This window comes from Meleagris gallopavo, chromosome 12 (genome assembly GCF_905368555.1).
Source record: "Meleagris gallopavo chromosome 12, MGAL_WU_HG_1.1, whole genome shotgun sequence".
Lineage (NCBI taxonomy): Eukaryota > Metazoa > Chordata > Aves > Galliformes > Phasianidae > Meleagris > Meleagris gallopavo.
In genome coordinates, this window is record NC_139415.1 from 16,437,923 (window position 1) to 16,461,037 (window position 23,115).

Below are 23,115 nucleotides of genomic sequence, written 5' to 3' on the forward strand. Positions count from 1 at the left end.
CTGGCCGGGGGGCTGCAGGCCGTGACGAGGCGGCCCGCCCTGCGTCTGGGCGCGGGGCGGAGCTCAGGGCCCCAGGCCCCGCCGCAGCCGTTACCTCGGCAACCCCGGGCACGTCGCTGTGGGGCCGCGGCCCTGCCCTAGCGGGAGGCGCCTCTGCGCATGCGCCTTCCGATTGTAGGGGGCGGGCCGGGCTACGTGCGTCACTCGCGGCCCGACACAGTGAGCCTTTGGACGCATGCGCCGCTGTCGGGACGGAGGGGCGTGGCTCAGGGTTTCCTTTCCGCTAGGCCCGCCTCAGCTGCGCTTTGGTTGGCTGTCTGTTACCCCTCCCTGTCTCCGATTGATCGCCCTCCTGTCACTCAAGGCCTCCACGTTTCGTTACGCCCCGCCTCTCCACTACGTGCTGATGGGCGGGCACTGCCGCTCACTCTGTGCGCTGCGATTGGTTGCTGCTCGCCCTTCACTCCGGCGTTCTGCCCTATCGGCGGGCGGCGCCGCGCCATTGGGTCTCCGGTGAAGAATGTAGACCCGGCCGCTCCCCGTGGTAAAACAAAATAATCCGGCGATGCCGGGCGCTAAAACTGGGGCATTCCCCGCCCCGCCACTGGGAGCGAGCTCACTTCGCCATCTCCTACGCTGCCCTCCTCCTCTCGCCACGGCCTGGCTGGGCTGAACGCGTCAGCCCGCCCTGAGGAGACGGCGGAAGGATACTTCACTGCTCCGCCTCAGCAGCGAGTGACAGAGGAAGTAGTTCCGGCCGCGCTCGGGCCTTGTTTCCCAAAAATAGCGCCCAGCGGGTATCCGTGCGCCGGTGTCAGTGTCTCCTGAGGAGCCTCAGCGGGGAGGAGGCAGCGGCGGGCGGCGAGGGGCTGCGGGCGGGCGGGTGAGTGAGCGAGGGGGGTCCCCGCTGCCGGGGGCGGGCGGGCGGCCGCTCCCCGAGCCGAGGGGCGCCGGGACGGCGGGTGTCGGGCGGGGGCAGCGGCTGAGGCTGAGGCGGGCGGCGGGAGGGCACGGCGCGGGGAGCGTCTTTGTGCGCCCTGCGGGCCGCTCCGCTCCCCTCCGCTCGGGAGGTGCCGGGGGGCGGCGGGGGGAGAGGGAAGTGGAGGGGAGGGGGACCGAGAGGGGGCGGGGGCGGCGGCGGGCCGGGAGGGGCGGTCAGGGCGGGGTGCGAGGCCAAGGCGCCGGGGGAGCTGAGGGCAGAGGGAGAGATCGGTGAGAAGTTTTGCTCTCGGGGAGGGAATGAAGCGCAGAAACGGAGTGTTGTGCGAACGGCGGCGAGAAAAGTCCTCGCGAATGGGAGAGTGGGGGGATGCGGCGTCCGGAGGGAGGAGAGAGGTCGGAGCGGAGCGGCGGAGCGCGGCCGGGTCCTGCGGCACAACGCGCGGGGCGGGCGGCCGGGCGGCGCTGGGAACGGGGCCTTCGGGCTTTCGGTGTAAACGTGGTGCGAGCCGCCCGGAACGGCGGGGGAAAGGGGCTGCGGGAGCACGAGAGGAAATGATGCTCGGTTTGCCGCGGTGTTGGTAACGGAGCCTTTTTGTAATGTAATTTTGTTGCAATGTAGCGCGAGGTGGGCTGGCAGCTCTCAAACTTCGCTGCGGCTCTCGGCGCTGGCGTTGGGTGCCCGTATCCGTACGGTTATTCCTGCTCTTTATTTGTCGTACGCTGTGCTTAACCATCCCGAGCAGGGGCTGCAGCAGCACCCCCGCCCCGTCCGTCTTCAGAAAGCATTTAAAATGTTTGTTGGTACCTCACACGTACGAGAACGGAATCTTTGTGTTTCCTCCTCTGCACTGAGGTTTGCATTTGGGGGAGAGCTGTGAGGTCACTTGTTAAGCTGCTTTCTTCATTTAGGTGCTAGAATGTGTGCAAACCCATACGCCTTTTTGAAAGGCTGTTGAGGAAGGGTACAATTTTAACACTTCTGGCCTCTGAAGAGCGTCATTATAAAGCAGCCTTCTACACTTCCACCAGTGAGACAGAAGCTAGAAAAGGAAAAAAACTGAACCTCAATATGAAGGCATTATAATAGTTCTGACCAGCTGGAAACAAGTGTGGTGTTTGAGGGCGTTCAGTTTGGAATTTAGGAAGCCGAGTACCCCAGTGCCCTCGCTAGTTGTTTTTTCCTCCCTAATTCTGCTCTAAATATGCAGTTGGCATCATCCACCAGTTGTAGTAGAAGAGTTCCATCAGTAAGAGGGAGGGATCCTTGGGTGGGAGGGATGGGATGGGATGGGATGGATCGCAGCGTTGCAGTGCACAGCAGCCTCCTGCCGTCCGTGCAGCTCCTCTGGGCCCTTCTCTGCGTTCTGTTTCCCGTGTTTTGTTTGTGAGGAGGCATTTGCAGGTTGGAAGTTATGGTAGAAATATGTTCATCTTTGGTTTGTACTTGTGTTTGTTTTGCTCTGTTGTCAGGTGTGTATTTAGATTGCTGTAAATGGACCCCTTAAATGAGGGGGGTCCATAGAGCACTCTGTGCATGCTGAGATACCTGGGCTTAGATTGCTGTAATGTCACGGAGTGTTTTTTTTTCCTCTGAGGACATGGGATGGAGAAACAAGTGAGCACTGAATTGCAGAAGCTGGGGAAATGGCTCTGTAGCATTGAGTCATGTTGGCCGAATGGGAAGCTGAAGCAGTTGTGGGGAGTAGAATGGCTCATTGTGGTAGAAGACCTGTCTTGTTCAGAACCCCTGCTTGAGTTGGAAGTGAATGCAGTTTTCCTTAAACAAGTTGATGCGTGCAGCAGAGCTTTTAGGGGCTCTGTTCAGAGGGGTGGCTGATTTCTCAGATGGCCCCTTGAGGTCACGCTGTGTGTTTGGGGCTGAGAGCGGCTTCAGAGGCCAGCAGCAGCACACACCTGGTTGGCTCTGTGGCAGCTGGGCTGTAAGGCTGTGATGAGCGCTGCTATGAGCAGTGCTCTGTCAGCTGCCTGTTCTGCCTCAGTAGGAGGTAGTTGGGTTTGTGGTGACTGTGGATAGCTGCGCCTTGCATGTCTGGTGTCTGTAGTTTAGCTTAAATGCATTCTTTTCAAAAGCCATTTTTCTGAAAACGCAGATTTTCGTACTTCACCTCATTAAATTATTGATTTTTATTTTTGAAGGCCATACCATTAAACAGTCTCTGTAGAAGTTGGGCTTAGGGCCTGTTCTGCCATGGCAGCAGCCTGATGGCCCGGGCACAGCACTGTGACTGACTGTTCCTCAGTGGAACGGCGCTGTGCCTTAATTTGAGCAGCGCGTGCTGACATCAGTACTGTGTATTAATGCACAAAGTGGCTTTCAATTCTCACTTTCTTATATTTGAAAACTTTTGTTTCGCCTACTTAATGATGTGTTCTTTAATTGCTAACGTGGAACAAAAGTCACAATCTCAGCCCATGATAACATGGAGTTCTGGTGTCTTCTATTCAGACTCTATTCCTTCAGCTCCAGAAAAGTAACTGAAGAAAATAAATGCAGCGTTCCTATTTTATCTTTTCTTTTCTTACATGCCTTACTGCTGGCGTTGAAGGCAGATTCAATAGTTATTTGAGTGGACAAGCCATTGTGTTCCTGAAGTGGAATCAAAAGGTTTAACTCCTCTGCCATCGCATGGGACTGCTGTGCCTTCAGAGGAGCTGTTCAGATCCTGCAGTGAGGGCTTCCTCCATGGGGGTTACAGGATGGCTTTGGTGTGCTATGAAGTTTGTGAGCTTACAGCAGAATGTTCCCTTTTTTTTCCCCATCAAAGTTGGTTCTGTTGATCTTCCTATAAAAATGAGTTCAGCCAAGCAAAATACATTGTAGATTATTGACACCAGATCATTGATAGAGAGTCTAACGAATGGACAAAATAGTGTTACTCAGAGTTTAAGACAGGCTTCTGCTATGCAACACAGCAGTGATCCCACCCCTCCACACACACACTGTGCTAATAATTAATCCTGTGGAGGCTTTATAGTCTGCAGTAGTGTTGTCTGCTTAATTCTCAGGTGAAATTCTGATGTAGGATTCTGCCTTTCACCGCTCCCCTCATCTCGTGCCTTCTGACTCCAACATTTGTTCTTTCGAGTGACTGCTCATGGAGTTGAAGGGAAGGGTGTGGGTTTTCTTCTTCCACATTAAGGCACTCCTTATTTCTGTTTATCAACCTCATTGTTTAAACTGATGTTTAATGGTTCTGAGGGGAATGTTCCTAAAAAGAAATATATTGAAGAAATCTGGAGAAGTAAACCCCTGTGCTGCATACGCTCATTTCCATTTGACACTGAAGGGGAATGAACATCTTCCAAGGCAGCTTCATTTCATCCCTCTGCTTCTTGTCGACCGGGGCTCTCGCTGAATGGGAATGTGTTAAATGGCGTATGGTAATCTTCCTTCTGCCTCACCCCTTCATCTGAGGCTGCAGGAAGAATAAGGCAGGAATGCCTGTCAGGTAAAAGCAGCTCAAATCTGTGGCCACTCTTTTCTCAAAACTTTTATGTGAGGAAAGTGGAGCCTTTTGTACGGACAGCAGCATGGTGTTTGTTACCTGTGTGTTAGTATGGGTGTGCCCCTATGAGGAGAAAAAAAGACATTTTTCTTAGTAAGAGTGTGATTAATTGAATTATTTTTCATGGCATTAACTAGTGTATTGTTAGATAAGCTTATTGAGGTAGGTCTCCAGTAGTACTCATCTCTGTGTCTGAAGAGATTTGCAATTGTGCTGAAGTCTGTATGGGCCAACTGAGATGCTTAAGGTGCACTGTTAATGTTTGAGGTGCATTGTATGTTGCTTGTGCCTGGCAGGGCCATCACTAGTGGTTATTAAGTGTTGTGACATGCCTATCTTACGTGTGTTAGCTTAAAAAGTGGTGTTAGGAGTTAGGAATTAACAGCCAGGCATAGTTGTGTAAAGGTGCTGCCTTTGAGTTAAGCATCTGTGTCTCAGTCATGGATGACAAAGCATCTTTTATTGTGATTTTTTTTTTTTTTTTAAATAAAGAGCCAGTAAATGTGAGAAAAACGTTTCCCTTCATGGTTGTGGCTGGAGGTGTCCTAAAAATGGGAGTGGAATGGTTATGGCTTTGCTTATGATACTTTCACAATGGTGACTGGAGGGGGCTGAAGGGGAAAGATTTTTTCCATTTCCTTTAAATCCCTGCAAGTGTTTTTGAAACAGCCTCATTTGAAAACCATTTGCTTGCAGTATTGCAAGTCAAGATTGCACGGATTGGGCTGATGTTACTTGTGTTGTGTGAGGGCCAACCGTAGAGCTGTAGGAGCACCGTGTTGTCATCAGCTGTGCAGTGAGAGCTGCGGTCAGGGTCGGTGTTGAGTGCTATACCAGTGTGCCTGGGCCTGGTCTTGTCATTTTCTGTGATGATTTATAGAAGGTCAAGAGGGATAAATCAGGAAACTTTTAGCTATGTGATTATGTAAGCACATCCGTAACTGAGCGGTGCTGCTCTTAAACATTTCTGCCATGAGGATATTGGCATTGGGAGTCAAGAGAAAAGACTGAGAGGAGGTGATTTTGGTGTCCCTGCTGATGCAGAGGAAGCATAGAAAGATGGGGTATGGAAGAATTACAGTTTTGAGGCCAGAGAGTGAGGAAGTATTGAACCTCGAGTGAGGGATGTGTGTGCAGTGAGGGGCCTGCGGGGCAGAACAGACTTCCCTCGGTGAAAGGTCCATTAAATAAACCATTGGAAGGTAAAGTGATTCTTGGCTTGTTTTCCCCTTGATTGTGCAAAATCTGCAGTGCTTGGCTTGAGGAGGCCGAGAAAGCGGTGGTAATATTAGTGATGAGGATTTCTTTTTCCCCTCAGATATGGAAGTAAAGTGACAGTGTGCATCTTTCTCCGATGTTCTGAATGTTATTTAATTGATGGTCTCACTGTGGAGGATAGCTCAGAAATAATGAGGTCATCAACATTAAGGATGTCTCGGGTTTGGTATCACTCTTTCACAGCAGCTGCCCTCTTCCTGACAGGACTGCACGCATCCTGTTTTAGAAGCTGTAAGCTGACAGGAGTGGCTGCAGTAAGATGGTGCCTACAGCAATTCCAAATGCTGCTTTTTCCACTGTGAGCCTTCAGAGCACCGAGTCTTCTGAGAAGAGACTGAGATGTTCCCTCATTGCCATGCTTTGTGTTACGCTGTCAGACAGTGAGGGTAATAAAGTGAGTTTTTTACTAACTGACTATTCTTATTTTTTTCCTAGAAGGTGTTAAAATTAATGTATAATAACACGAGGTTTTAATTGCAGATCTGTCTGTACTCAGAAGCTGGTTTGTCAGTGGGGTAAAAGAAGGGAAAGTAGAAGGTATGGCGAGAGATGCACCATTTCACTTCGTGTGCCAGGAAGGGAAATGGCTTTTTCCTAAACTTTCTGAGCCTGTAAGCTGTAAAATTATCTTGGTTAGTCTGGATTGGTGATACATTTTAACTTGGACTGCTGGCTTTTGAGAGTTGAAGTTTTGGAGTGCGGAAGAAGGATTTCCTTTAGGACTCCTTGATGTCTTCTGTTCTTTCAGAACACGAGGGCTTCCCCTCCCCCCCCATTTATTTTGTTCTCTTGTTGTTTTCCTTATTTTGTTCTTAGCATTCCCAATGGTGGTGTCTTCCCTTTTGTTATTGAATCACACATAAGGATCTTTATTTTGAGAGCTGTTGGATTCAGTTATGGAAAAAAGTGCCAGCAGGAAAAGTATTCATGGTTACCATGAGGAAGCACTCAGTTGGAAGAACACCTTCAAGGGCAGCGGTGTGGCTGCAGAGAAGGGCTTGGTGCTCACTGCCTCCTGGGGGTGGAATATGGGCTTATTTGCACAAGTTCTGGTTGTTAACACAGATACTCTAAAAATTCCCGAGCAGCGTGTAGAACATGTAATAATGTTCTAGCTTATCGGAGGATAACTTCCAGTTTTAAACAGGCTGTTGTTGTCTCTGTCTCATAAAAATGAAAACTGCGAACCTGAATAGCCATCAGAAAGTAATGGGGAACTGTCAGTTGGATTAACTGAAATTTAAAAATGTTTTACCAAACTGTATTACAAAATCAGAGAGAAATGCAGAGCGCTTGTTCTTGGTGGAGGCCACAGAGAAACTGGAAAAGTTATCCAGGCTTTGTCGTGGGTTTACAATAAATTGAAATTCGAGGGGAGAGGGGAGGCAATGGGAGTTAGCACAGAGCACTCCTGCCAAATGGGTTTTCCTTGTTAACAAAACAAAACCCAAAGCTGTTGGTCACTGTTTATCACTACATGCTGTTCATTCAGTAGCTTCAAGGAACTCGAGATATTTCTTGTTGAAATTACTGAAAATTTTGGATATAAGACATGAATGATTCATGTTGAAGTACTTTAGAAGGCAAATCATTTCTTCTTCAGGGAAGGAAACAGAGCTGTAGAAGAGTGAAAATTTCAAATGTTATTTTTTGCCTGCTGGAAGATGCTCACAGTGATTTCTGATTGAGTTCTACAGGGGTACATCTAGTTAGGGCCTGGGATCCACGGCGAGGTGAGATCAGAGCTGACAGCCCACGGTTGTCCCACCCGCTGCTCTTAGGAAACCTGTGCGCAGATACTTGGGGCATGCCTGATCTGGGAGGCTTCCAGATCAGCGCCTTGCCCTCTTTTTCCTCCATGTGTGGGCTCCCCGTGCGTGTCTGCTGAGGAGGTGGCACCCTGTCAGGCTAAGCCTGATGGCGACACGCTTGCTTTTAGAGCTATCTTTTGAGGATGCCCTAGATTAGTCTGTGAAACCTCTTGCCAAGCGCTGAGTATTTACAGTGAACACTGTTGTGTGTTAGCTCGAGATGCTTACATAAAAACTCAGACCAGATTCTTTCAGAAAATCACTGCACGTGGAGTCAGAAGAGGTCATTCGACAGGAGATTGAAATTCTGCGTACTGAGAGGCCCACGTAAAAAAAAAAAAAAAAAACACAACTGTTTATAAACTGGAGCAAAGGACTTGCCCCCTGTTCGTGATCCAAACCCAGGCGCTGCCTCGGCACGTTAGGAGCCCCTGCAGCACCCTCTGGTGATCCTGGCACGCTTGTGCAGCGCTCGGGGTCCTGGCTGAGCTCCTGACCCACCGTGTGTTGGCACGGGGCTGAAGGACACGCGTCACAGTGAGCCATGCTGGTGTAGTGCTGGTGCTCTTGGGTTCTGCTGCTTTTTTTTTTTTTTTTTTTTTTCTTTTTACCTTCTCATTTTTTGTGTAGAGAGAGACAGAAATCGTTAAAGGATCTCTGGGCTGTCCTTACAGCACTGGCTCTAGGCTGGCACAACCTGCGTGGTTTCATGAGATGAAAGGACTTCAGTATGAGGGCTGTGTTGTTCTGCAGCAGATGAAGTGTGGTGTGAGCACAGGCAATCTTTATATTTAAATTGTTATTCTGTGTATCGTAGCCCGTTTTATTCATGATTCTAAAATATGCATGGAGAAAGTGGAGCTCTTACATTACTTCATCAGTGTGAAAAACACTGAATTTCAATGTATTCTGAACAGTAGGAGCTAAGTAGTGGTTTTGCAAGTAACGTACAGAACTTCCTTTATTTTTTCCTTTATTTCCTTTTTTTTTTTTTTTTTTTTTTGCCTCTTCCATTATTCCCTGATTTTCCAGAGCTTCCCTTCCATACAGCTCATTTCTCTTTACATTACATCAGCACAGGTGCCTGCCTGCCCAGGGAAGTGCTGGGGGCTGCAGGTGGGGGTGCAGCTGGGGTGTGTGCAGCCACCAAGCTCTGAGCTCTGCAGCACCCCTGAAACACTCCAGTAATTGGTGCTTGCACTGTTGTACTTGTCTGACACTGGCTAAATCCAAAGCTATTAATGAGGATGAATGGGCTGTGATTATATCTGTGTTCTACTGAGGACTTCCTGAATGTTTTTTTTTTTTTTTTAAACGTGGGATTTTTATGGCTGAATTGTTGAGTAACAAAACCTACCTCGATATTCCTGAAGGTGCTGGCTGACTTGTTCTCAAAAGAGGCTTCAGCCTGCTTTTCCATCGTACATTCCTCTGGTGAAATGTTAATGAGGAGATGATGAGATAAACTTCTTGAAAACTTTCTGTGCGACAAACTCATAAGCTAAGGATTTTTCTTCAGATCTGTTTGTTTTTAAGGCATCTGTATTTGTTTCTGTAGCTGTCTGATTGCGTGCATGTAGGCAGTGCCTACAAGCAAGCCCTAGAGATCTTGTGCTGGTCCTCTGAGGCAGGAATTAAGAATTTTCTGAAGCCGTAAGGATTGACAGCCCTTCCTGTGCAGTTTCTTTGGTACCTGCTAGAACTGTTAGGCGCAGGAGAATGTAAGTATTTGGATATCCTGAGTCACTCACCAGACTCAAATTCCTCTGGACTTCTTATCTCAAATAGCTGAGATCACAATTCTTCATTCTGTCTTATCCGTACTTCATTGCTTTTAATTCTTCATGGACTCTTCTGCTTAGTCTTATTGGCTTATAAGATACTGCACTGGCATAATTAGCTTATCTTAAAATAGTCTGATCAGTTAGCAGCATTGGACCAGTGAAGGGCCAGCCTGGGCTCTCCCCAGAGAATGGAGGAGCAGGTGAGACCCTAAGCAGCTGTGCATCTTGAGCAGGAATGCTTCAGCCCACCTGCGTGAGTATTTACAGGTGCTTTTCTTTAGGAGTTTGTGACAACAGACAATTAAATTAACTAGAAAGTAGCATTTTTTAAAATTATTTCAACCAAGATACAAGTGATACAGAATGAAGATAAGAAACTGGTTCCACAGGTATTCCTTTGCTTAAGTTCTCTTTTGCATTTGCAGCTTGAGTATGTCTGGATTGGTTCATCAACTTTTACCCTTGAGAGGCATTAAGCCTCTGTAATCTTGCCTCATCCTCCTTGTTTTGAAGTTAAATGTATTTCTGGTCTCAGACCTTTAGACTTCTAAGTATCTTACCATTAATATATCAGCATACTTGGAACTATGTGTCTGGGTTTGGCTGCCTTCTATAATTGTCTTAGCTTTCCTTTTCTGTTACAGTCTCCTTAGACACAAATTTGAGCAAGGAAACAATTGCTTATATTGATGAAAATGATTGTACTTACATTGATTCTGAGGGGTAAAGCATGCATTTAAATGATAGACAGTGAATTATTGCTACGTTGTTTGAGGGATTAGGGCACTTCTTATTTCTTGTTCTGTGGAAGGAGGAGTTTGGTGTGAAATACAGTTAAGATTCACAGCTCGATTCTGTAATGTCTGGAATGTATGTTTTGGTTTTTTTCTGCTTCAGAAAAAGAGGTATCCTACAGATAATAACAAATTATGTGCCAAGTTTCCTTGCTTTTTCTTGATTAAAATCCAGTTTCAGTTCTTACTGTGATCTCAGTGGTTGTTTTTGCTCAGATGTATAGTCCTAGTAGCTGGTGCTGGAAATATGAAGAGCTGTCTGCTCTTGACTGTAAGCAGAAAATATACTTCCAGCGTTTCAACAAGTGAAATGATTTTTAGGGAAAGCTTTTCCTATTTTTTAGACTGAGAAATAATTTTCTGGAAAATCTGCTCATTCTCAAGTCTCAAAAACCTTCTGCATTGACGTTTTTAGGTCCTGGCTTTTGATCTCTCAAACCCTGCAACAAGACGTGTGGAAGTGCTTGTATTACATAGTTGCTGAATTTGGGCTGACAGCCTTGTATCCTAAAAGGTGGTTACAAACCAATTCTAACACTGAGTTTCTCTTCCAGGTGGATTTGATGTAGTACCTCTGCCACGAGACAGGTGGATTTGGTACAGTACTCAAGGAGAAAAGTAGTTTTCAACACTATTGTGTGTGTGAAAGTCTTGTGTGTGCTGCAGCGTTGCTTGAGGTTTTCTTGTAAATGGCACCAACTAGGGAAGTCTATAGGCAGTTTATTTTTAAACTAGCTTGGTCTGCTGGCATTGCTGGCACTCTCATGTGTACAGATGGAGTTACAGTAGCAGTGAAGATGAAGAGATTGAGTTTGCTTCTCTTCCTGTTAGAGCTCTACTTCCCAGTAAGCTTGGTAACCTCTGTAAGGCTTCATTTTTCACTTTTCCTTGTTTCTCTGCTATTCATGAACAGTGATTACAATGAATTTTCAGTGAATTTGCTTCACTGTTGCAGCCAAATCCTTGGCTGTAGTATCCTTTCTGTGGTGTTCCTTGTGCCCCTTACATCTGTGAAGATGAAATTGCCTGTGTGTTTGTTCCTTGTTAAGGTATTAATGTTTGTGTCTCAGAAGGAGTAGTACAGAGATTATTTGAAGGGGAAGGCTAACACAGAAAAGCTTCCTTTAGTCTACTTGACTTAGGGGTGAGTCTTACCAGCGTTCCCATGGTAGTGCAAGCATTTTCTTTAATACACATTAGTCAGATCTTGATATTGTCATCTCTGTAATGCAGCATGCTGCCTGTATTATACACTATACCTGACTTACCTCATGTGTATCCAAAAAAAAAAAAAAAAAAAAGCTAAGGCATTCTAGTGATTTTCTGTGTGTATGTACAGAACTGTCTTTCTGCTGTATGGATTGAGAAAGCTATGTGAACCCCAGTCATTCTTTCTCCTGTGCTGTAGCCCCATATTAAATTGTTTTAATTTTTAATTTAGGAGTAGGAGGTGGTTTGAGCCCAGCTAAAGTAACATACGGTAAATGAGCGATACCTGGTTGGGTTACTGTTGTTTAGAGAACATCTCTACAATCCTACATTGCAGGACTGAGCAGAGCTGTGAGGGGGCCTCAGTAAAGTCAGTCAAACGAATGTAGCTCTGGGTCTGTATTGGCATTGCCAGTCTTGGTATCCAGAATGCACCAAAGAGCTGAGGTGCTGTCCTGGAATTCCCTGAGCTCAGCTGCAGGCTGATGGGGGCACACGCTGTGCTCAGACATGGAACGAGCTTCCAGGCACCTCTACTTTGTGTACAGCAGCTTCCTTGGCTTATCTTAATCACGTTGGAAAGACTTGCTGAGCTACTATACTGAACAGCTCACGATGGGGAAAAATACTAATTAGATCTGTCTTTCAGATTAGAGACCAAATTCAGGAAAATAGTCTTTTAGTCTCTTTAGCCAGAATTCCTCAGATCCCCTCCTAGATCAAAGGTAAAGCTGTACTGGGATGAGAGGTGTGACTGCAATTTGTGTAGACAAAATGTATGCAGGCTACCTTTAAACCAGTTAGCTGAGTATAGCTGTGTAAGCCGGTGGCACAGTAGGATACCCACACACAAAGTATTTATTTCCTTTTATTCTCACTGCTTGGTGTCACACAGTGCTCTCTAATTGTAGTTCCTAAAGGGGACGAAGTTGCTGCTTTATGGAGAGCGTTTCTTAGGGGTCCAGTTCCTCTCTGTGACGCCTTAGAGAGGCGGAATACACCAGTTCAGACCTGGGTGTTTGCTGGGAGCTGAGGATGGCAGTGCCCCACACCTGCGTTTCCAGCAGTGCTGTCACATGGTCCCCTGTGGTTTGGAGCTGTGAGTTCCTGTTTCGGTTTGTATCTGTAGCAGAAGAAGGCTGAAACTCTTTGATACATTCCAGTTAAACAAATGACAGGCAGCACTAACCAACTTTTCTCTTTTTCAGTTTGTTTCTGTATTTAATGTGGTTTGGTCATTTTCATGTATTATGGGAACAGGTGAAGGTTCTTTGATTCATCAGGCCCTGTTTTGTAAAATGCCTATACAAATAGGCTGAAAGTGCCTTCAAACGGAGGCCCCAACTTCTGGTATTTGTTGCAGTAAATTTAAATCAGTCATCCTTCATAAAATAATCAAACGTTTTTCCTTACATATGTAATTTACACTGTTAGACTAAAATGAAATTTGTGGCTTTTAGTAAAACTTGTAGATCCAGAATTTGCCTGTGCTCCAGGTTGGTGCTTCTCTCCTAAGAAAGCAGCGTTGGCTCGGATGGCCTTCACTAATCACAAGGAGCAGCAAGACAGAGATTTGGGTTTGTTTTGCTGTGTGTGGCAGAGGCTGCTGAGCTGCTCGGATCTGCAGGTGCTGCGGTGCTGGCAGCGGCTGCTGATGGCGGTGGTGGCTCCTAGCAGCGGTATTTGACGTGGCCATGTGGCTGCCTGGCTTTGAGAAGGCTCAGCTCTGAAGGAAGCTGAGGCTTCCTTCTGCCACGCACAGCTTCCATCAGCTCTTGTCATGGAAAAATACAAAAGATTAAAAATAATAATTTTCTTATTTGTGAGACTGTTTTCCATTTGTTTCCACTTCTCCAGCTGGTACCTGAAGTTTAAACTAAGAGTTCTGCTGTGGCCTGGAGGACTTTGCTAGTCAGTTGCTTTAGCAGCAACTAACTTTTATTGGCAAACCTCGCCTTGCTGGAGTGTTTTACTGCTGAGGAAATTTAAGCTTGGTGCCTGGCCTTTGGGGTGGGTTGATTGCTTTCTGACCCCAGTGCAAATACCTTCATCCTCATCTCCCTGCCTGGGCACGGCTTAACAATCTCTGGCCCTGTTCTGCCCTCTCACTCTGACAAGGAACAGCGTTTTGGAGAGCATTTATAGCATGTAGAGTGATTTGGCTGCAGTGAAGGAATATTGACAGCTGAAGCTGTGTTGTGTATGGTCCTAGGTGTGGTAATCTGGAAGAGTGAATGTGTCAGGCTTCAACTTTTGTTCCTTCTAATCTTTTTTTGGGAGAAAGTTGCAAGTAGAGCTGAAGTATTTTATCCTCAGCTTCCCTAACTTCCTCTTTTCTGCTTTGTCCATCGCTCTTACTCATTGCACTTCCCAGTAGGTTGATGATGAGTTTTCTATCGGATGTATGCAGTGAAGTGCTGGTGTATTTTTCTCCTAAGAGTCTTGTGAATTTTACTCCCAACAAGGAGCTTTTCTTTTTTTGTTTCTTATCTTAATATCTTCTCTTTCTCTGGTCACGTAATGCTCTCACGAGTAAAGTTCCAGCTCAGTCAGCTGGGTACACTGCATGAACAGTTTTATTCCCAGCTTCTACTTTGTGTTTTGAATATGCTCCAAAGCTGACCAGTTACGTGTTATTGCTTTGAGAAAATAAAGCACTTCTTTACTATGTGGTTTGGATGACCTGAGACCCCTGTGACCCTGATATTGTTTGCTTGCAGTAGAAACACTTGAATTTTTGTTTTACTGTGTTGGTCAAATCTGGAAGTCATAGTTTTCTTGGTGCAATCAGAAACTTGTGTTAATTACAAGAATGAAAAAATGTGACTATTTCTAGACAGATTTTGTGTTGATATCTCTCAAGATACGATCTCTATCATATCTTGATACAATTGTCTTCATATTGAAGATTATGGGCTCTGCTGTGTTTTATCAACGTAACTTGCTTGGTAGTTACGTGCCTTTATTGTTTTCTTTCTTTACCAAGGGAATCTGATCTCAAATTTCTATAAACCTGTGTACAGTTCTAATGTGCTTTGCTTTGTTTTTATTTCTCAGTGCTGTGACTTTTCTAATAGAGAGTCAGAATGGTATGTAATTCTTGAGTCATCAGGATGGAAATAAGTTTTTAAATATGATGTAATGCAAAAATGGACTTGAGCCTGATGCAAATAAGGAAGTGTTGGGTTAAGTATTTGGGCAGCAGCATGTCAAATGCAAAGTCTAGCAGGAAGCAGAAGATTGGAACGCAGTAATTCGGCTGGGCTCACGTGGTTCACAGTTGCAGAGAGGTGAACCATGGCTCTCAAAAAAAGAGGAAATTTATTTCTTTGTAGCAGCAGTGGCTGTGCTCCCATGAGGCGGGGAGTGGGGGGCTTTCACTGATGGCTGCACAGAGCTGGAGGTGAAGGTGGCCCAAAGATGACATGATGCCTTCACTGTGATTCTGTAGGCAGTAGGGTATTTCTGAGGCATGAGTAGTGTGAGACATCTTATAATGACACTGTAGGCTTAAACTTCATGAAGGATGAAAGAGATAACATTAACTTTTGTGTTTGTTAATTGTACTGAAATTCTCATGTCTGCATAAAACTGGTCAGTGTGTCAGGACCATCCTGTGGGCTTCTGATAGTTTGGTATTTAGCCTTTGAGCAATTGGAATTGCAAATATTGTAACATTCCTGTAAAAATGGGATATTCTTTATCGTTTTGTCACTGATAAACTGCTTGTTTATTAGTCTCTACAGACTAATTGAAGGAATTAATTAGCTCGCTATGCAGTCTGAGTGAAGTCTACTTGAAACCCAGTCTTTTACCACAGGGCAGTGTACTTTGCCTCATGTTCCCTTGCAATGTCCACAACGTGCTTGCAGGCCTCTTTCTTCCAGTGAGGAGGACTGGTGATGTCTGAGCAATCTCGAGAAGCTGCTGCCTAAGCAGAGCAGTGTCCAGATGTGCTTCTAGCATGTGGCAAGCGTGGAGTTGCACCTCAAGTAGGTATGTGAGATAACTCAGAGCTAGCCAGCATGGATACGATTTCAGCAGAGCCGCAGCAGGCTGAGCTGTGTGTGAGCCAGCTGCCTGGGCACTTAGCAGAGCTCTGCGTGTTCTGCTGCCTCTGGCTTCAGTACTGGAGCTGACGGCCATTCCACTTTCAGTGCTGGGTATTTCAGATTAAGGAGCTGGGCTTTCTTCCCTGATCTGTAAAGAAAAGGATGTGAATTTGATGAAATACAGGTACTTTCTTTACCTCTTTATCTCTCTTGAGCTCTGTGATCAAATCTATTCTTTTTATTTTTCACCCCTGAGGCAGCAATCTGAGACCATGAACTGTATTATCCCAAATGTCCCATGTTAGTCCACTGGCAGCCCTTAGGAGAGATTGCCTTCCATTCCCCACCAGCCTGCCTTTCTCTGGTGTATCATTTATTGCAGTACGACATAGGAAAGTGTAGCAACAGAGGTTGATAAAATATTTGAAGTGCGTGCTTCATTAATTTTGACAACTCAGATTTATTTGTACTTTTTATATGCCAGCGTGTCTATAATTGTATGTCAATAGATGTGGTGATAATGTGCCTTTATATGTCAATATCTTTTATGGAGAACATCTGCTATGAAATTGTTGGGACATTATGCCATGAAACTTGCCTTATTATTGTTCCAGTTATATGTTCCAGTAGCTCTTGTGTACCCAGTTGATGTAGTAAACCAGTAAAACGTTCCAAATATAACTGAATATCCTATCCAGCTAAAAATGCTTCCTGTTTTAAATTTCATCAGTTGTATACATCACGTTATGGTCTGTAACATTGTAACTTATTCCTTAAATTTGCATAACAAGAGAAGGATGAACCAATTAGCTTCAGAGACCTGAATCATAAAAATTCGTAACATAAATCGCATAAATCCAAGGATTATGTGTGTGCTTTCAAGTAGTAAATGGGTTAAAGCAGTGCTGGCACATGTAGTGCTCTGCTGGCATAGTTGTTCCCTTCAGATGGTTGATTGGAATGTGGGCCTCCTCGTGCATTTGCTGTAGCAGAGCTAAACTCTAATGTCACTTATGGGAAAAATTTAATACAAGCAGTTTGTACAGAACTGAGTTCACCTTAACTGATTTTGTGTCCAGAGAGTCAAAGAATACCATCTTCTTCCTTGAAGTCCCTTTTTAGTGTTTGTTTGAATCTGCTGAGTTAAGACAAACACGTGCTCGTCTTTGTGGCATCGTATTGGATGAAGCACCACAGATGCACTCGTTGTTAACTCTTTCTGCTGCCATCCTCAGTCGTGCTTGTCTTCTACTTTTTGGGACCTTCTGGTCCATTTGGTGCCTTGCTTCCTTCCAGCTGTTTGGAGTGAGCATTGTCCTTGAGGCTGACTTGGATTTGTTTCAAAAAAGGATGAGGGTGAGGTGTGGCAGCTGTCTCACCTGCATGTGTGAAGCCTATTGGGAGCATTGCCATCCTCTTTAGGAATATTCTGGCATCAGTTCCATCTACTGAAAGAATTAGGCAAGGGCAGCCATTTGATCAAAATGTAATTTTGAGTCTGAAGATGCACTGGAGAGAAGTATTTCTTTTTTTGTGTGTGTGTGTGTCCAAATTGACAGCTTGCAGATATTGCAGTTGGACAGACTTAGTAGCATTAAAATCTAAAAGGAGAAATTATAGTTTACTCTGGTTAAATGAAACCTCAATGCATCACTGCTTTCTAGATGTGGTACCTATGTGTACCTATGCCATAAACCAACTCAGCAATTAATGAACTGTGCATTTATGTCTTCAGAATCTGTATGCTGTCGTTCTTTCTCTGCTGCAGAGTTTGTTTGTTGAAAGAGTGATGCATACAGAGGGAGGTACCTGTCATCTGTCATCTAAGGTAGGCTTGTTAAAATTGCTGATCAGATATTACCACCCAAATAGATTATATTAAGTGTTAGAGAAAGAGGAAAGAAAATTTGAAAGTCGTAATGAGAAATCTTCACAGGTACTGGTATAAGTAACGTGTTAAGGTCAGTGTGTGCCTGAAGTTATGAGGTAAGCTCGTTTTCTTTCATATCTGGCTTTGGAAAGCAGGCAAAGGGTGATAGCACAGAGGAAGTGCCCACTGCTGCACCCATCAGAGCTGCGTACTGCAGAACGTGTCGGCACTGCCTGCTGGTGAATTCGTACAGATACAGACACGGACTGTAAACTTAGGTGTGTCTGTGCCAGGGTGAAGATCTCCTCGCTTCAGATGAAACCATGAGCAAAAGCTTTGAGAACAAAGTCAGTCTCCGTGGTGGGTTTTTTTTGTGTGTGTGTGTGTGTTTTTTTTTTTGTTATTGTTTTGTTTTTTGTTTTTTTCTGTTGTAAAGGATTTATGAAGTAACTGGGAAGAAAGCAGAACTCCATCACCAACACAATTTCTTAATTAAAATCCATTTAACTTTTTTTTTCAATTTCTTTTGTGCTGTCAGAGTATCTCTTAATTCGGCATATGGCTTCCCACATGTTTGCTGTAAATTGACTGTTTAGTTTTTGTTGAGCAAAATGTGGCCTCATGCAAAGTGTGTGAAGAATCAGAGGAGAATGAGCTGAGCAATATAAGGACGTGGAAGAATGGAAGTGGATAATCACAAGTTTTTTTGCAGTGTGCTTTGTGGGCAGAGTCAGCTTTGTTGTTATGTATCTGTATGTTGCAATGAGATTTAATAGCTAAGTGAAGGGTTTCGGAGTGCTCTGGGCGTGCTCAGCAATGCTCTGGTCTCAGAGGGTAAAATGTGTTTTTAATACAAAGGCAGCAGTAATAGCAGTGTGCATTTTAGACACAAGATGCACTGCCCCTTCTAGGGTCTGTCTTTGCTGATGCAAGTGAAATTGGAGACTGAGTGCTGGTATCTCTGCTGTTTGCCAGCGAGCTGTCAATATTTATTGCTTCAGCTGCTGCAAGACTTCAAGTCAGCATGTACAAGTAAGAAGGTTTTAACGTACCAAAAGCCACGAGAACTCAACAATAACCTTTTTTTTTTTTAAGCGTTAAGATGCCTTAGAGAAGAAAGGAGGTTAAGTGTGACACTTCTAAGCGGGTTCTTGAAATTTCTCTCAGCTGTGAAGTGCATGTCAGTTGGCTGTGGTTCACCTTTTATATTAATATAACTCCGTGTAGTCATGTGTTAGTAGAAGATTTACTTAAAATGAATAAAATAAGATGCTATAGAATAATGAACCAGAATAAGCATCTGATTCAGCTATATACAGTTAACTTTCATTGATACATTTGGGATTCTTCATGAAGATTAAATGCTCTGTTGTCATACCACAGAGAGCAAGTTCTTCATGCACTCCAGTGATACTGTTAGAATAAATCACTGATGTATTCTGACTAAGTTTGTCACTTCATGTGCAGGAGCTGAACCCTGATTTTAACCACTCATTGCTCCAGGCCTGTCACAGCTCTCTGAACTTGCCCACTGCAGACTGCACTTAGCCATCTAGCAGGACTACAGGCAGTATTCGTGTCTTATAATGGAACGTAACTGCTCTTACCAAAATAAGGTACAGCAGTCAATGTGAACCGCAGCAGTTCCAGCTAATGCCATGTGGCTGAAGTCATTCATGTCTTAACTTCTACGTGCTTGTTTTACAACTCAAATATGCTCTGTAGCTCTTAGGTAGTCTTTGTCAGAGATGAACAAGAAAGCAGCATGGATGGAAGGGATCCAACCATGGATGTTGTTTTTTGTCATTTTCCTAGCAGGTATAAATCACTGATACAATAATTTTATGCTGAGATGTCCACTTTGACTGTCTAATAGTGCAGGAGACTGAAGCTGCTGATGTAACCTGCCCTTCAGAAGAGTCTGTAGGACTGCTTGTTGGCATTTCTGCCAGTCACTTTGATAGTGAGGATATGTATTTTTTTCCTTTCTCAAAATAAGGATAGTAAGCTGCACTTTTCCCCCCATTTTTAATACCTAATGGTGGGTGTGGGTGTCCAGCTGCATTTTGAACTGTGATCTCTGACTGATCCTGATTATCATCAGCTCTGGGCAGCCCTAGCACCAAGCAGAACGTGGCCAGTGGAGCAGGAAAGTCAGAGACATCTCCTGAGCAGTTCCAGAAAGCTTGCATTTGCATCAAGTGCTTTTGTCTTAGTTAAATGAATATACTTGTTTCAATGGGAGAGATTTTTAGCAAGGAAAGTCTATGGCAATCTGAGCATGTTTAGGCTCAGATTCCTGGTTGCTTAATGCAATAGCAAACAGGCTGCTCACCATACAGTAAGGTCCAGCTTTTGTGATATCTTGCCTTTCTTAATACTCCTTGCTTTGTTCAAGGTTTCAGTGATGTAGTTCATGTGTGGATATTGATCTGATCCTTGGCTGGGGCCTCGATGGAATCTTTCTGGGCATTCTTTTGAGCTCCCACCAGATGGATCTCCTTCTTCAGAACTCTGTAGTGGCTCCTTTAGTTTGGCTGTTAGGTGAGCAGGTCCTGTGCGTACAATGACTGCTGCACTACTTAGATACCATCCTGTTGTTGTGCTTAAAATGTGCTTTTAAGGTTTGCTTGCTTTTGAAAACGTTTGTGGGTATTTGTTAGTATTTGTTGACAGGAAGAAACACTAAAATATGTGGGAAGTTTTGAAGATTTCCAGCGCACTGCATAATGCTTTTATTGCAATTATTGGAACAAACTGGTCAGACTGTTCTTTTTTTTTTTTTTTTTTTTTTTTAATTTATAGTCACTGGGTTTTTAAAGGATAAGCCAACTGACTTCAGAAACATTGCATCCTGCTGCATGCTACTTGCAGGTAGTAGTTTTGCTATGGAACAGTAATATTGCTTAGATCAAATGTCTGAAGTTTGTTATTCACTGTTATATGCAAGAAAGCTGGATTAAAATTATTTTATTGTATGCTCTGCTTTGCCCATACACTCAGTGATAGAGTTACTGTAACACCACAATTTCCCCATGCCAGGTAAACCAGTGCTCTCTGTGTGTTGCTTTGTTGGTGCTGCTCAGGAAAAGTTGTTTCTGAGTTAGCTAATTTTAGAATTAGGTTTCTTTTCAGGAAACTGTTTCTATTTAGAGAACAGTTCTTATCTGAAGATTCCCTGTGCTATATTTGGTGTAGTTTAGGTAATGTTTGTGTAAGTGAGTCAAGGTGGCTGGGTTGTGTTGTATTATGATGCATGAATAATCAGATTGCTAGGTGCTGGCTGCCAGTAAAGGGGAAGATTGGATTCAGCAGCAGGAAATATTTGGAATAATACTCTTTTATCAGTAGAAACTGGATTTACTGCGATATGTTCAGGCATGGGGGCATGTATCTAAATGTGATTAACTGTCTTTAATGGTCTGACCACTGCTTGGTTTGGATAGTAGCTTGGTGCTGTTTTAGGAACGGTGGAGGGCAGCGAGAAAAAGAAATAAGCTGTGAAGTACCTGAATCAATAAGATGCTTTTAGGTCTTGAGGAATTTCATTCTAGGCTGCTTTCAAAAGTAGCTGCTGAAATTAGAGAGTTCTTAGGAATCAGGTGGCTTTTTGGCTGGGGGTGCCTAGCACCATCTTCCCAAATTCATTAAGGCTGTCTGTAATGCTGCTTTGATTTCATCTTCTGCAATAGATCGCTCCTGAGACGTACTTGAGTGGATTAGTCTCACCTGTGTGTTATTTTATTATTTGCTAACTGACTCTCAATTAGATCTAAAACATTTAGATTACAAGGGCACTTTTCACACGTGTTTGAAAAAGTCCTGTGCTGTGCTGTGCGCTTTCAAACACTTCCCTGTTGTTCCCCCACCCCCTGCCAAAATGGTGTTTTATTATAAAACATAACATGGCTATTTGCTTAAAAAAGGTGCAAGGAATGCTTCACTGGGATTTGCTTTTAATTTCTGATATATACTAACTGTTTTTCTTAGGTAGAAGTTTAAGCTGGTGGTGTAGCTGAATTTTAGAAGAGACTGAGCTTTGAACAAATGCAGCTGAATGTTACCACTAGAGCCTCACCACGAACCTTTGTGAGAAACATGTAGGCGTCTTTAGGGTTGCTGAATGTCTCAGTGAGGCATGCAGGCTGTTTTCAGCATTATGTTGTCTTTCTTGTCTCTGGTTTATAATTGTTGCACTTCAACAATATGACTGCATGCTGTTATTTAATCAGACATTGAATCAAGAAAGCTTTCTGTGTAATTGTTCAGTGGCTTAAAGCTTCTTACAGATAGTTTGTTATGTGATATCTTTTCTACTTTTCCCCATTTTTTTCCTGTCTTGTTCCCTTAAAAAGAGATCCTAGATCGTGTGGAACCCTGGGAGACTGGAAATGTGCATTCAGTAAGAAACTGAGTATGCTCAGGAAAGTGGTTGTGGTACCACCCATCACTGCTGGGGCAATGAGAGCCAGGCAAGAAGGTGGGAGCCTGACGCTCCTCCAGGGTCTGAGGAAAAACTAAGAAAGAGTTGGAAAGAGGCAGGTAGTTGAGAATGAGCTGAACCATGGGAAGAAGTTTCCTAAATATGAGCATTGCTCTGCCTTACAAAGCCTCTGCTGATTGAAGTGTGATTTGGAAGCCGCAACTTGCTGTCCAAGGCACAGAGCTCAGGGAAGAATCTTGTTTATAATCCTCCTACACTTCCATTTTCTCGTATACTTGCTTTTGTATCTTGCTAAAATCTTCACACTCCACCAATGTCAGATTTTATGAAGTCTGCTGTGAGGAAACTATATAAGGAGAAGGTGTAAGCAGAGCCCTGTGAAAGCTATGGCTGCCTTTGTATCCTGTTACATTCCAGCAGTCAGCTGTAGATGTTTCTGATTGCAGTGATGCTTGGTGGATAACAAGTGTTGAAGTGGCTGTTATGTGGCTGTTTGCCGCCTGAGCTCAGCAGTTTGTGCTCTATAGGCAGAGTGGGCACTCTTCTTCTTGTGAAAAGTGAATTATTGGAAGTTTAGTCACTGATGAGCAATCAGAACTTGCTGAGCTGAGCCTTACAGGTCTTGCTGCGAATCACAACATCACATTGGTTTCTGAGTGATTTAATAAGTGTTAAATAAGTTTAGCTTGCAGCTTACCATCTAGGTTGGTTTCCAATAGAAAAAAAACTAAAACACATGGGCAGTCAAATGCCTTGTAAATACATGCAAACTAAGGAAAAATCTACTGTGGTTTCTGTCTTACCTTTGGGAGCAATGCTAGTTGTACACTGACCAGTTTTAGTATACCTAGTGTGGACACTTTTTCTTAAATGGAGTTGTTTTATTTGGCATTTGCAGAAGAAAACTGAAATAAATACAGCTTTTACAGTTTAATGTCATTTGAAAGAGCATTTCAAGTTCAACATCTGTGGAATGATGGAAATAGTGAGTGACCATACATGAAAAAATGGCAATGCAGCTTGTCTGGAATTTCACAAAATCTGACTCATTCAAGGTAAGAGTTCAGGATGGTTCAGTGGTTGTAACTGTGAAACCATCTTCTGTCCACCTGCTTCAGTCACTGCCCAGAGTCCTGTTTGTTCTGATTTCCATTGTGACTAGTGTAGGTGTGACATGTGGGACTGCTGAGAACTTAGAGATAATGAGATGTGATATCTTTACCAAATGCAAGTGGTGCTTGGTTTTTGGTGTTTACTTATTTCTTTATTTTTTGTTTTTCGAATAAGATTATTTGTACTCATCTCATCTATGAACTTAAGTTGAAATGGAGAAAGTAACGAGCCAAGATACAGTAATTAAAGTCTGAGTGTCACTGAGATAACTGGTGGAAAAAGGAGACTTTT

General features: G+C 44.1%; 1 protein-coding gene across 2 annotated transcripts in view; it reads left to right on the top strand.

Annotated features, from left to right (window-relative positions):
* The first annotated feature begins 553 nt into the window (after positions 1–553).
* Positions 554–23,115, top strand: part of MEF2A (myocyte enhancer factor 2A) — a 76,980-nt gene continuing 54,418 nt past the window's right edge. The window contains exon 1 of one of the 2 annotated variants that reach the window (XM_085234383.1): positions 554–883. The gene's annotated coding sequence lies outside the window, so the exon portion shown is untranslated. Of the gene's footprint in view, positions 884–1,161; positions 1,213–23,115 lie in introns of those variants that run through there. The other variant, XM_085234384.1, reaches the window with a different exon arrangement.